The following is a 12679-nucleotide window of genomic DNA, read 5'->3' on the forward strand; positions in this document are numbered from 1 at the left end:
TGTACTAAACTGTAGAAAAAATGGTTCTGAATTTAATTTTTCATGTTTTATTTTTTCATTAATCAGGAATGGTGCAATGAAGCAGGTAGTCTTGTGAAAAAAACCTATGCAGGCATGAAATAAATTTTAAAAAGCAAAAGAGACAAAGAATAAAAGGAAAAATTAAAATTGGGCTAAACAAAATTTAAAACAATCTATGGAACGATGGCACAGTCCAGCAGAGTTTTCATACGCTGCGCCTTAACGGGAAGCAGATTTTACCTGTAGCTAAAGCTATGCTGTCGTTATGCTGTTAACGTAATACTAAAAATAAATGTTCAACCTGAAATCTTTTCTTTACATATAAACAGCAAAAGTGTGCAATGAAACCAAAACACTGCAAAACATCACTCTTCTCCCACCACACCCCCGTCTTTTGCTTCCCACGCATTATCAGTAGCAAAGTTTCCAAATCAACGGGGAAATTCAACAGCATATATTCACATCAACAATTCTTCACACTAAGTTACTGTAATAGGCGATGTGGTGAGTACATACATCCCTATTGGAAGGAACGGCGAGGGGTAAAACCTGCAGACAAATCATCTCAACCCACCCTTGCATGCTTTTTAGCAGGTGAATCAAGAGCATTCTTGGAAAAAGTCTAACAACACGTTACCTCTCTACCTTCAGCTTGGGTGGATCGAGTGCAAAGTGTCATAGCTTGATTCATTAACGTTTTCATACTTCACCTCCTCAAATCACACCACAGGAAATAGTTCCACTGTGGTTCTTTTATTCATTTTGAAACTTTTGCTGCTGAGAACGTGAGGGAAGCGGAAGATGGTGAGGCAGAATAGAGACCTCCGGTTGTTAGTCTGGTTTCGGTTTACATTTTTGTTGTTTATGCAATAACAGAAGTAACAATTTGGCACAGGTATGTATCACCGCTTTCATTACAGGTCAAACAGTTTTTAAAAAAAGGAACAGTAGGTACGGAGATGATCAATTACAACGATATTTACACATCAAGGGTAATCTTGAGAACCAATGTACACATGCCATTCAACATTTAAAAAGAGAATGGAAGTAAACAGGTTGAAAGACCATTTTGTGTTATAATAGGAGTTCAGTGTTGTACGGGGAGAAGGGGCATTCAACTTAGGGTTAAACATAAGCTCCAGTAGATGGTGCCAAATCTACAAAAGACTGCTAACAGTCATTCTTCATGAACTTATCGTCAATAAAGTACAGATTAAAGAAGTCATGAAGGATGCATACTTCTCTGACCCACAGCACTGTATGTGCTAGAGTAACGCAATGGTTAAATCAACTTCAAATTCCAGGAGCTGGTTGATCCCACATGTATCTTGTGTACTTACAAACAGCCCATCCCCACTAAAGTGAATGGACAAGTAGCAATGAAGACTTAAATCTTAAATAAATTATATACAGGGAAGGAGATGAAAGGAATTGTGAAACAGAAGTTGGCAGTCTTTGGAGAAATTGTATAAAAGCACTGAGGCCAGAGGCCAACTCAAACTCCTGCAATATTGATTCAACTTCCCAGTTTGGGAGGAGAGGGGGTGGAGGAGGGGAGAAATCCAATTCTGATTCTGCAGAAGGTGCAAGAATGTGGTGTGCATCAGCTATTTTTTGCCTCCTTTTCTCCCCTCCTCCCCTAAGCACAGTGACTCATGCTATGGTAAAGTTCTGCAGGTGCCAGTAGTCATTTGGTACCAAACCCATGTGACCATTCTGCATACTTAACCGAAGAGGGGAAGAGAGTGGATTGAGAGAGAGAAAACAAAGACAGAAAGGAAAAGTAAGAAAAAATTTAAAACAACAGTCAAAAAAAACGTAACCCCAGTTGTGTTTGGGAATTGCTGTATTGCTCCTTGAGAAGTTAATGAGTGAATGACAGGGTAGGTGTATGAAACGTACAAACATTTGACCTATGAAGTATAGAACAGTGGAACACCCAGTGGGTACGCCATTGCACTGTTTTCATAGGAAAATAGGAATTGCTAAACCAAAAAAAAGAGCAAGGTCCATCTGGTTCACCTTCTACCATCCTAGTAGTCGCATGATACAATGATAATGGAGTTGATGACTAATCATAGCAATCGATCTCTATCAATTAGTCTACAACAGACCCAGACACGGAGAAAAACCCAGTGGTGGAGACCTATAATGTTATTTTCCGAAAGAAATCTGTCTAATTTGCATTTGAATAAGTGATCCTCTTCTGAGTGTTGAAACAGCTATGCATCCTGAAAATTATTGCCTTCTGATACTACCAGGAGTGTGGATGGAAAGACTGGCATAAAAAAAAAGAGATAAAACGATTTAAAAACCTCTCAGAACAATTTACTACCTGCTGGAGTGAGACTCCACAGCTTGATTGGTTCCTTTATGAGCCTCCAAGGTTGAAGGTCATGTCAGGACCATATATCATGTAATTAACAGGGTCCTCTACGACATTAATTACCAGCCCAAAATGGTTGCAGCGGAAATCATTTGTAATAATATCGTAAATCCAACAGTTTCACAACCACATTAAGTTCAATGGGGAGCCTCACAGCGAGAAAGAACTTTAATCGGTTTTGGTGAGGCTAACGGGGGAGCAGTGCAAATCGTCCAGCAATTTTGTAGAATTGGAACTCATGGCATATCTCAAACTAGAAATTTGTAGACTAACGAATAGCGAGCGACATTAAAGTGTCATTCTAATAACGTGACTTCCCAGCAATTTATAGCCCTTAATCTGTTAGTGCGTTACAGCTGGCGTCATCACCATGACCCCATACCCTCATTGCACATCACCCCCTCCCCCCACCATCCCTCAGCCCCCCAGTTTGGGAATCACTGACCTAGATACTGCCCATTTAAAAGTATATGTCTGTTTGCAAAACCGCTGAAACCAAGCTGATTCTATACAACAGAGATGTCCAAACTTTTGGCAATCCAGTCTGCAAGGCCACATCCTGGAGACCCAAGGAACTAGAAACAAAAAAAGGAAATAACTCCATCAAATTGGGGCTTGATGCCTTTTGTGGTGAAAGTTGATGTTTTTCTTTAGATGGAGATGAAAAAGTGATCCATTCCCAAAGCTTGAGTTAATTACTCAAACTATCAAAATAACCATGATCAGAATGCATTTGCATCATAGGGCAGCGCCTTTATTCCTCAAACCTATTGTTGCATTAATCACTTCACACTTTGATGCAACATTAAAGTTTCTTCCTATCGCTACAATTTCATAGTTACACAATAGTAATCCTATTATCATACCCAAATACAGAATAAAAATAGGAAAACATTGTATTGCATTTATCTACTTACTGTTGACAGTAAGCCTGTTACTGCAAATTTAAATATAGAGAAACTTGATATGCAGTCAACACCCAGGCAGTTATTCTTAAATGGGGACTCTGTACGATGCTAGAATTACACGGGTTTTGAATGTAGCTCAGTCGAGATTTATTCTCGGGACACATGTGGTAGTCTTTAATTAGTATACCAAGTAAATCACTATGCCCATGTCATCCACATCAGAACCATCCTCTTTCAGCCCAATGCACCACTTTAAAGAAACACAGTGTGTTATTAAAGCTTTACAGTTAACCCCTGTGGCTATGCTTTCTCAGCAATACTGCAGCATTCGTGGCTTAAGTTACTAATATGATTTAGAAAAATTTATAGTTTGGTATCCTTATATTTAAATTTCTTCTGCATTTATACAATTGTTTAATTTTTATATGTTGTCACAAAATATTTATGTTAAAATGTTCTGAGTAGGTGAGGAAAGATGTGGGTTCATGCCCATGATTCTTCTTGTGGTGAGTGCCCAATCTCAGCTATGCCACTGGGGGGAGGCACAGTAGGTGCCAGCTGCTTTCTTACGAGCAAGAAATAATAAGATTTCAGGTTAGGAGGACATAGACAGACTGGTGAAATGGGCAGGTATATGGCAGATGAAATTTAACGCAGAGAAGTGTGAAGTGATACATTTTGGTAGGAAGAATGAGGAGAGGCAATATAAACTAAATGGTACAATTTTAAAGGGGGCACAGGAACAGAGAGACCTGGGGGTGTAGGTGGCAGGACAAGTTGAGAAGGCTGTTAAAAAAGCATATGGGATCCATGCTTTATTAATAGAGGCAGAGTACAAAATCAAGGAAGTTATGTTGAACCTTTATAAAACATTGTTTGGGCCTCAGCTGGAGTATTGTGTTCAATTCTGGGCACCACACTTTAGGATGGATGTCAAGGCCTTAGAGAGGGTGCAGAAGAGATTTACGAGAATGGTACCAGGGATGAGGGACTTCAGTTCTGTGGAGAGACTGGAGAAGCTGGGGTTGTTCTCCTTAAAGCAGAGAAGGTTAAGAGGAGATTTGATAGAGGTGTTCAAAATCATGAACAGTTTTGATAGGGTAAATAAGGAGAAACCGTTTCCTATGGCAGTAGGGTCGGTAACCAGAGGACACAGATTTAAGGTGATTGGCAAAAGAACCAGAGGCGACATGAGGAAACATTTTTTTTTTAAACGCAGCGAGTTGTTATGATCTGGAATGCACTGCCTGAAAGAGTGATGGAAGCAGATTCAATAGTAACTTTCAAAAGGGAATTGGATAAATACTTGAAGTGAAAAAATTTACAGGGCTATGGGGAAAGAGCAGGGAAATGGGACTAATTGGATAGCTCTTTCAAAGAGCCAGCACAGGCACGATGGGTCGAATGACCTCCTTCTGCGCTGTAACATACTATGATACTACTATGATAAGGACATTCACTCTAGGCTACTCTCATGAATCTCCCAGCAGCCAGTAGTTACAAAGGAATGTCAGTGAATGACCAGCCGCAGGCCCTTCTATACTTTGAGCCCTGGTACAATGAATGGTGTAGAGAGACCTACAATGAAAGAGATGAATGCAAGAATGTGTTAGAGTGGACTAAATAATGAATGTATTCTGTTTTTTGTTGTTAGAGCCAAGGGTAAAAAAAAAATTCAGCAAAATTTGGAAATTTAATTGAATTGTTAACATTGGTCAAATATTCAAAATAGTCATAAAAATGGTAGAACAACTGATTAACGCTGAGAAAGGGACAACTAAGGATTTATTTTTTAAGACTTTTTAAAAGCTTTTTTGAGCCCCCCATATATCTCAGTAGTAAGGTACAGCTGTAAAATTCTTGGCCCCTTACCAGGGCAGATGCCCAGTTATGCTGGAAATGGTACAGACACCCTTCCCTACTCCATTATGTAAATGACCCCAATCCTGAGACTTGAGATTGTCTCAAGGCTGTAGCAGACTGGCAGCTACAAGTCCCACCCTTCCAGCAGCAGAGTGCAGCCCCATTACATCTACTAGTCTTAGTGGTCACAGCATGCATTAGATTCCAGTCATAATGTCAGCTTCAACTCTTATACTGGAGCTGGTGCCTTATTCCTTCAGCAGACCACCATCTTGTGTTGGTCAGACTTGACAAATGCAGTGAACCTGAAATGGGGGTGAGGTTTCGCAGCTCAATTCTATAATTTTGTGATGTATTTACACTGCTATTGCAGGAAATTCTGCATGAATCATAATACAACATTATAGGCAGGTGATCTCCTAATACAAGTTCAAAATTAGTTCATTAACTTGTGCTTTAATCAACCTTAGGTAGTCTCTGTACAGCAGTATTTTAAGATGAGTTTTGTTGTATTTGATTTGCCACCGAGCATAACTAATTGATCAGTACAGCCTAATTTTCTTGTGGCAGCATCCAACACAGACATTCCCTAACTGTGACCCAAGTCATAGTTTAGCAACTACACAAGAATAAATTGAATTTATAAAAGTGTTCAAAAAAAACATTAAATCTGGTTGAAGACTTGGTGGCTTAGAGGTCAATTCTCCATCTCTGTGCCATAAACTGCTTAATTACCTGATTTCAGCTGGGGTAGCAATCAAATTGGTACAATTGGCTGCAATCTCCCTAGGAACCAAGAAATATTAACCAGGATTCTTGCTCTTGATCATTGTATAGTGATCCCAACTGGAAGTACACACCAGGGAAGGACAGAATTGAACTCAACTATAATGTCCTCCACATTTAGAAAGGTGTGCCGGCATTCAATGTAAAAGCTCACACGTGAATAATGACCACTTAGGAGGTATATCAGAAGGCAACCAGTACCCATGGAACTGCGACCAAGAAGGGAGAAGAGCAAACTGCGAGTTAGAATAGGAGGCTTACAAAAATATAGCGTGACAGGAGATGTACTTTTATAAAGCAAAGCAGGTTTAACATTTGTCCACCCAAAGACTTGTAACAGAGTGGAAATTTTAAGTTTGAAAGGGTTAAATGTATACATGGTTTTAAAGCAATATTTTTGGTAGATAATCATTCATTGTGGAGAAAATTAACTATAATAAACTGTAACCATTACTGGAGTCTACCAGATTCCATTTTAAACAGTTCTTTCAACGTGAATATTATTCACCTTACACTGTGAATTTTTTCCAAAGCAGGAACAAAACTGCAATAACAAGTAGCCACAAATTTAACTCCAGTAAGACCAATGGTCTCGCTCAGATCACTTCATCTTTATTTGGGCTTATGTTTTACGACCTTAACTCTGTTAAGTAGAGTGCTTAAATATGGTGAAGATATACATTTGATATTTCCTATGTTATATATGAAACGATAGCATAGCTCAATATTGAATTACTCTCTCACGGGTTGCCAATATAAATAAAATGAACAATGAGCAGCATCAGAGTAGAATGCTGTTTCCGATCAAAAAAAAGTCACGAGCTCAATTCCCAGACTGCCCGTCACTTCAATCTGCCATCCCTAGTTGGGTGAGTTTTATCAGTTCTAGACAAGGTTACTAGATGCAGTACTATGCAGGCATAAGATATTGAATTTCAGAAGGAGTCAGAAATCTGACCTTCCTGGCTGGATTTCCGACTCTTGAAAGCCATAGTGCAACATTAACGATCCCTGTGAAGAAGTGCACAAACATCCAAACATTCCCAACTGGAAGACAAGCTGCTGCAACTAGCTCCAAGAAGTGATGAAAATAGGGGCGGTGGAGATTAAAAAAAAGAAAACTGACCTATAAAGCATCTATCTGGGGAAATATCATGCACAAAAATTGTTAAAGGACACTCACTGCCTTAGTGAAAAATTTTGCAAACCTTTTTTGTTTTTTATACAGTGACATAAATCATACTTAAACCTGTGACTGTTCCATATGTTGCTTGTAACCTTATTGCAATAAAATCACCCCAGCTTTTCTATCTTCCCAAAAATGTTTTTTCCTAAAAGGTATTGGTCCTTTAATTTATATAGCATCTTTAATATAAAGAATAACTCAAATAGATGTTGGAAAAATGGATGCTGAGTCAGGAAGGGAGAGAATTAGGATGGGTGACTAAAAGTTTGGTTGGAGGCTTCTAAGCAAGGCACAAGAGAGATGGAGTACTTAGTAGGACTAAGTTGGCTGAAGACTCTGCCACCAATTTGGAGCGGGGGGTGGGGGGCGGGTGGTGTGGTGGGAGAAGAGGCACAAAGGTTCAGAGCCGGAGGAAAAGAGCATTCAGAAGGAGATATGGAGTTGAAGGAGCTTGCAGACAGGGTGGGGCAAGGCAAGACTAGGGTTGCCAACTCTGTTGGACCATATTCCAGGAGGTCTCATCACATGATCACCCTCTTCCAACCACCCTGCCCCCACGCTGCCTTTGGTCACTTGACACGTCAATCCTCACGGTAGTTGGTCAATAATGGTAGCTACAATACCCACAATCCTTTGCACTCAGAAACTGCTCTATCCATCGTGAGATTTTACCGGTTAGAGCATGCATACGCCAGGCACGTATTGAATCCTGGGCGTGTTGTGGTCTTGCTGTTTGCTGTGAGTCCAGCTAGAGCCAAACGGGAGAAGAAAATGCCCCAAGGCTTTTCTCCCGGTTGCTCGCAGAAGTGTCCAGCCGATCAATCTTTCATTCTGGGAGACTCCAGAGCAATCTGGGAGGGTTGGCAACCCTAGGCGAGGTTGTGGAGAGATTTATAAATAACGACAAAGATTTTGAATTTAATATATAGTGAAATGCAGAGCTAATGTAGATCAGTGATGATAGGGATTATGGGCGAGCAGGTCTTCGTGCAGGGCAGGATAAACATAGCAGAGTTTGGACAAGTTGGAATTTATGGAGACTAGAGAAAGGGAGGCCAGCAAGAAGACATTAAAGTAGTCAAATCTGAAGGTGATAAAGCATGGGTAAGAGTGGGATGATGACAGAGTGATTGAAGTTCACCACATATTCTATGTGGCAGATAGATTGAAGATCCAACTGCAGATCAAACTGCCTTCAGGATTAGAACCTATAATACAGTTGCTAAAGTGCTGCTGATCATAAGCATTTAACATTTAGGAAAAAAACACACCATTATTTAAAAAGGATCAACAACAATGTGCATTTATATAGCACCTTTCACATAGTAAAACGTCCCAAGGTGCTTAACAGGAGCATTATCAAACAAAATTTGACACTAAGCCATGTAAGTGTAGGCATACCGAATTGGAAACAAGTTTGTAGTTTATGCTCCCACATTTGCATGGTTTTCTCAACTGTGGACTGGAAAGACTTTCTGCTTGTCCCTTGATTGATGCAGATACTGGGTGCCCAAAATTAAAACTGTTCTATTGCCAGCACTAAGATCCCTTACCTTGCAGACTACAAAATACACTTAAGAAAAGTTCATATATTCTGCTATCACCACAGCTTCTGACTTATTATTTGGCTGTGCAAAATGGGCAGGAAAAAAAGATTTATTTTCAAAAATATGTTGTTGGACCAGGTGTTTCACTAGAAAATAAAACAGCTGCTCTTTTGATATGATGAGAAATCATTTTACTGGATTATAATACTTAAATATATGTTGTACATATACACAGAATAGCACAGACTGCTGAGTGCTACAGGCTCATCAGGATGCTGAAATGACATTGCGCGTCTCAGTTGTCTTAGCGATTATCTGTTACTACCCTGGGGTACAGTCCATAGTGTGTTATTCTGCATTATAGAAATTCCTTAACCTTATTCCATATCCAGTTTTCCGTTTTCATTTTTTTTGGCGGAGAAGCATGAACAGTGCCATGGCAACTTCTATGTATGAACCAAATGATCAGGGCTGAAGTGATTAGTAATTATTTTACTGTCTCCTATATTTTGTATAATAGAGGACAGTTTCACTTCTGATATAACATTACTTTTATTAAAAAACAGGTTAATGCTTTTTTAAAATGACATACCTAGTTATACATTTTTCTGAAGTACTATTGATTCATCTAGTACCTATTACACATTTTAATTAACAAATGACATCTACTTTGCATTACATGTAATTATCCACTTTACGTTATAGATTACAAATGCAGTGTTATATAAGCGAGGGCACAAATTGGCAGGACACGCATTGGGAGAGAGGAACACATACATGGAGAATTGAATGGAAAGTGAACACCGTCTGGATAGGACCATACACAAGAAAAGTTCTGTGAAGAGGAAAGACGGCAATGCATAACATTTATACAATGCATGTCAATCATAAGTGTCTTTAAAAGTTTTAAACTTTTAGAACAAAATGATTCTACAGCAACATAACAGGATCTAAGATCAAGATAATTAAAATGGCAGACACCTCACATTTACACTTGTACCACTTTTTTAAAAAGCAAACTGAAAAAGATAGCAAAGTTCCAGGATTAAAGCACTGATGCTTGTCTGTGTGGGCACCAAAGTATAATGTTAAACAAAGTAGTGATGAAAATTTTACAACAAAAAACATTCAGCTTTTTTTTAAACGTCAGGAATTAAAGGAGGTGGTGGAGGGAATCTAATCTCAAGTTTCAGGTGAAAGTTGCAGACAGCTTTTGAGTTTTATCTTGATGTTTATCGTGGACACTTTCTTTCAGTTGGTTCTATCACAGCCTTGTGATCCATTCCCGGGCTGGCATTAATTTTTGTAAATCATCTCTAATGTAGCGCTGGAAAAAATCTTAAATTTCATCAGTAGCTAGCAGGGTTTTTTTTTTAAAAACTACCTGAAAGGCCAAAGGACAACTTTTAACCAACACCTTAATGAACACTAAAAGTAGACGCAACTATCTGAGGATTTGGGGGGGGGGGAAGTCTCTCTCCCCATTATTGTTTTCCCATGGTTTATGCCCCCTCTCCCCACTCCAGATGCCGGAATTCCCTCCACATGACTCCCAACACCTGGATGCGACCTGACACTCGGCAGACCGGTCAGTCCCTTTAAACAATATTCCTTCACAGCTTTAGTGGATTTTTTTTTTTAAAAAGAGCAGCATAAATACGGAGGAAACTTTTTATTTTAAAAAAAATTATTTCTCAAGGTCGAGGGGAAAAAATGTCTCGCAGTTAAAACGGTTTTCAGTAATAAAAAGGTTGGGCGGGTGCGGGAAAAGTCTGGTGGTGCATTAGTTTGTGATTCGAGTGTCCATTTAACCCAAGTGACCGGGGGACTGGTTGATGTCCCCGGGTGTTGTCTGTCAGGCGGGATGTGCAGACCCATTCAAACAAAACCACCCTTGTTTCAACCACTTTCTTTAGCCCGAGAGCGGCACCTTAACAACTTAAACTCAATCGAAGTCGTCACATCCACGGTCCCACTTACCCTTTTCGATTTGAAAACCGTTTCTTCATTCTCAAAAATCCACCATCCCCCGGTTAGGATTCTTCAGCCCTCCTCTCAGGGCAGTAACTCATCGTGGCACCAAATCTCACTGCACAAGTGGCGGGGGGGGGGGGGGGAAGAGAGAGAGAGAGAGGAGTCTAGTCGCGGCTTTTCCTTGGATTTCTGTTCCCTTTTTCCCCCCTCTGGCTCTCTGCATAAACTTCCCGTAAGGGGCTCTTCCTCTGCTCCTGAATAAAAGGCAGTAAACACGAGTATCCGGCAACTCCTCCACAAGCAGCAAAGAGTCAGCAGCACGCAGTCCTCTCGGCTACAGCCCCGGCAGCCGACTCACCGACCTCCAGTCACAAGCTCAGCAGCCAACCCACAGCGTTACAGCAGCAACCAGCCAAATCACAGTCCCCCCACCTACAGCGCAGCAGCAGCAGGCTCACAGTCCTCCAGACACAGCTCGACAGCAGACAGCCGGCTCACAGTCCAGCAGACACAACTCCGGCAACTAACTCACAAATTTCCACGCCTTATAGATAAGCAGCTGGCTCATCGTCCAGCGTCGACTGCTTGTCCTCTGTCGAGCCTGTTAAGAGTCGTATGGTACAATACTAAACTACTTGGATCCAATTTTCAAACTGTACCCCACAAAGACACTTTTTAGGCCGGGTTTGCGGCAGTTATCAATGTATACGCCCTATTTTCGACTCAATCAAGTTTTAATTCACCCCTGGTAAAAGGTTAAGCCATGAAGTCATTGTAGATGAGTGATAAATGATATTGGGCACCACTAAGTAACCACGTTCAATCTTAAAATCCTGGAGAGGATACCGAGATAGGAGCTTTTGGGTAGTTTAATTCAAATGTGCGGTGCATGCATACTACATGCTTATATGGTTGGTTATTAGTAAAGTTGTGAAAATGTATACATTCTCCGTGTGACACAGTAACCTCTTGTCAGTAGGAGCTGGTTAATGTAGATGTCCCGACTATTTGCAATCGCAATCCAAAACTAATCCCATTGCTCTGCTCTCTCCCCATAGACTGGTATGTTTATTTCTTTAAAAATGTATTCAATTTTCCGTTAAAAGATGCAATAGTCTCTGCCGCAAAGCATTCCATATTCCAACAACCCTCTGTGTAAAGTAATTTCTCCAAACCTCTCCAGTCTGTGATAATTTAAAATCAATGACTGTTCATCACTGATTCCCCAACCAAAGGAAATATCCTTTCTCTGTTCATTCTATCAAAAGTCTTAACTTTAAACGGCTGTATTAAATCACTTCTTAGTCGTCTCTGCTCCAATAGAAATAGTCACAACTGCAAAAAAAAAAGCCTATACCTCTGGCTGTAGAATCCCCAACTACTACCACTCCCCTGTTGTTGTAGTCTACCTGCTTCTCATCCTCTTGGGTAGACCCTTGCTCCACAGAAGATTGAAATTCTGCTATATAATCCTGCATCCAAAATACATGACTTGTGAATGCAGGAATGTTAGGCTTGCCCTTGCCCGTTTAATTTTCATGACCTTTTGCACTGTAAGTGGGAGAGGGAAATGGCGTGGTGCCCCCTAGAGGGCATCTGGGACCTGTGTGAACAGAGCAAGCAACTGTGTATCTCCTTAACCAATCGGATTGAACAATTGTTAATGAACAGAGCAGAGTCTGAATCAGGAAGTGTAAGTTCCCCCTTATAAAATGGGGAAGAAAAAAAAAGAGGAAGTGTAAGTTAGAAAAGTGAATTCAATGCCAAATCAGGTACAGAAAGTGAAATAAAGAGAGGGAAAGAAAGATTGGATTAAGTGAGAGAGAAAAGAGACAAAGAAAATGTAAAAAAAAATGTACTTTAATTTTTTTTAAATCCCAAAAACAATTAAAAGCTGAAGGAATGAGACCCCACACTTGTAACGGTTAATTTTCAGTGCCAGCGAGGTTGTTTGGCAGTAATCAACACTTATCGCAGCGTTAAAAAGGGTACTTAGACTGAAATGGAC

At 40.2% G+C, this 12679-nt stretch overlaps 1 protein-coding gene across 2 annotated transcripts in view; it reads right to left on the reverse strand.

The window, feature by feature from the left end:
- chst15 (carbohydrate (N-acetylgalactosamine 4-sulfate 6-O) sulfotransferase 15) overlaps positions 1-11193 on the reverse strand; it is a 74697-nt gene extending 63504 nt beyond the window's left edge. Inside the window, exon 1 of one of the 2 annotated variants that reach the window (XR_010966691.1) lies at positions 10678-11193. The gene's annotated coding sequence lies outside the window, so the exon portion shown is untranslated. The remainder of the gene's footprint in view (positions 1-10677) is intronic. The other variant, XM_068002318.1, reaches the window with a different exon arrangement.
- Positions 11194-12679: the final 1486 nt, after the last annotated feature.

This window comes from Heptranchias perlo, chromosome 21 (assembly GCF_035084215.1).
Source record: "Heptranchias perlo isolate sHepPer1 chromosome 21, sHepPer1.hap1, whole genome shotgun sequence".
Taxonomy (NCBI): Eukaryota; Metazoa; Chordata; class Chondrichthyes; order Hexanchiformes; family Hexanchidae; genus Heptranchias; species Heptranchias perlo.